This window comes from Dipteris shenzhenensis, chromosome 18, assembly GCF_047967505.1.
Source record: "Dipteris shenzhenensis isolate YYH24624 ecotype China chromosome 18, Dip_SZ_1.0, whole genome shotgun sequence".
In the NCBI taxonomy this organism is placed as follows: Eukaryota; Viridiplantae; Streptophyta; class Polypodiopsida; order Gleicheniales; family Dipteridaceae; genus Dipteris; species Dipteris shenzhenensis.
This window is the reverse complement of record NC_141613.1, coordinates 30,206,523-30,209,241: the sequence shown is the minus strand read 5'-3', so window position 1 is coordinate 30,209,241 and position 2,719 is coordinate 30,206,523.

The window sequence follows — 2,719 nt, the reverse complement described above, 5'->3', positions numbered from 1 at the left end:
TTCCTTTGCCAGTGAATTACGGTATCTTATATGTCATCTTCTGTTATCCTTGGAGCAATGCTCTATGGGAGATTTTTTCCTTGTTTTGCAATATGTAAAAGTGAAAAACTGCTTTTTAAGCCTCCTGGGTAAGCACATGTTATTGTTTCACCAAGGAACAAGGCAATCTTATCTTCAAGTGCCACATCTTATGTGATTGGATGAATAAATTTATGGAGAGCTGAAAAAGAAAACACGAAGCCTCCTATCTTGTTCATGATCGAGATTGTTGATTGCATGTCTGTTTACCAAAGCTACTACAAACTGGAGAGAATTAACAAGACAGTACTGCTGGGTCTGGAATTCTTCCTCAAAGCACATTCCATAAAGTTCTTGCAAGATCTACTAAACTTAGTGGTCTATCCTTGTTATACATGGGAGTAAGTGCTATGCATTGGGTAGATTCTGAGACTCACACACACACCATATGATATGCTTGTTAAGAAGCTCCTTGCTTGGAAGTGCTGTACTTGAATAGTAAAGAGTAACTCAAACAGCAGTAAAGAGTCCTCATCAGACCAGCCGTCTGGCACTCCTCTGCAGTTGGGCCACAGTTTGGAAGCATGCTTTAAGGATTGCTGCAGGGTTATCAGGCCATATACTATTTGTCATGCTGTAGCCAACTCCCATAGTGGAGAGAGAGATTGAGATCACACACACCACTCCAGGAACATGTATGAAAAGACACTTCAGATCTAGAGAGAGCACTCAGAAATACAGCCAAGACGATATGTATTGTTACTAAGAACCAAGTACAAAATCTACAAATATCTTTACCATCACCTTCAGCACACTGTCACTGTGGTAAGGTATTGATTATGTTGTTCCTGCTGTAGACGACTGGTCTCTGCTACACGCTTTCGTGTAGGCTTCAAGGATGAGACAATTTGCTCCTGTCTGTGCACCTTCTATGGCTTTTATACTTTGCCATAGATCTGGTATGCGCACCTGGAAGGACTAATGCTGCACTGGAACTGCCTCTGCTCTTCACCCCCTAGAAGGTGATCTGCAGACTGAAAATCCTGGATAGGTGGTACTCCCGAGTTTGCGCCTTATAGGGCTGCATGTTCTAGATCCTGGCTGATCAGGTGTAGTTGACCTGATCCCATAGGTTGCCCACCTGGAAGTCTGTTGTACTGCTGACCTGCAGCCATAACGACTGCAGACTTTCATGAGCACGATCATCCTCCTCTGATCCTTCTGATCCCAAGCCTCCACTTGACATGCTTCGACAGGATATCATGACCTAGCATCATGCAACTGGGTCAATCTGGATTAGGCTCTTGATCACCTTCAATGATTAAGAACTTGGAAGTTATCGAAGTCCCCGTTACCAACCTTCAAGAAAATCTTGAAGTAGGTGTTGAAAGCCTTTGTTATGAGATTGCTTCCACTATTCATTGTTTGAACAACTGAAAAATGTAAAAGATCTCTGCCTCATATGTGAGTTCCCAAATGAGGATGAAGAGGCAAGCAATGATTTGTATTTGGTCTTAAGAGCAAAGACAAGGGGCAATTCTCTCTTTAGGCAGGTAGCATTGTGGAATCAAATGAAAATATGGCCTCTCGTTGAGCCACATGGAATACTCCACCCTAATATTTTAATATGCCACTCTCCTTAGCAAATGCGTCTGACCTCCTTCCACCATCATGGTTATTTAACCGCCCTCCCCTTTGTTTCGTCTCCCTCTTCCTCTCCTTCTCCTTGTTCTACCTTCAAACCAGTCGCCTCCCCCCCCTCTCTCCCTATGTTGGCCTCCACCCATATCTCCTTCCTCTCTATCTCCCCCTACATCAAGAGATTAGGGCATTAAGTCCTACCATCTTCGTTTACACTAAACTTGCATGCTGGGAAATCTACTCACGCCACCTGAACGACTTGCTTGCTGCTCTCTAGCCCGCTCTTCGCTTCATTGGATGATGGGCTCTCACAATCCCATAGCTTTGTTCACAGAAACGGCACAAACATCTCTCTCAAGATCTCAGAGAATGGCCACATTCAAAGACCCCTATTGAATCGTATAAGAAGACTTCAACTACCCACCCAAAGCTGTTTCTTCCAGATCCAGGTCTCCCAATTTTGGCGAGACTGTTCCCAGGACGTCATGGACTTGATGGATGGACGGACCATTGCCACTTTCCTGTAGGAATTCGTCAAGTTGCCACAAGGCTGAGAGGTGCATGCTTTGCCCATTAGAAGTGTGCTCAAGAAAGACACTTTTCTAGCAACCCTCTTAGTCTTGATGTACGACAATTGCAATGTTGTGGGCAAAGCATGGAGATCTAAGAGAATGGCCACATTCAGAGACCCCTATTGAATCGTATAAGAAGAAGACTTCAACTACCCACCCAAAGATGTTTCTTCCATATCCAGGTCTCCCAGTTCTGGCAGGACCGTTCCTAGGATGCCGTGGACTTGATGGATGGACAGACCATTGCCACTTTTCTGCAGGAATTCGTCAAGTTGCCACAAGGCCGAGAGGTGCATGCTTTGCCCATTAGAAGTGTGCTCAAGAAAGACACTTTTCTAGCAACCCTCTTAGGGCCTTAGCACATGGATGGGGCTAGCATGGGTTTAGGATGGGAATATCTTTGTCATCATTACTCCCATCCTACACCAAGTGGTCTAGGATGGATTTAGAAAGGGAGTAGCCACTTTTTTTCCCATCCTGGACCATGG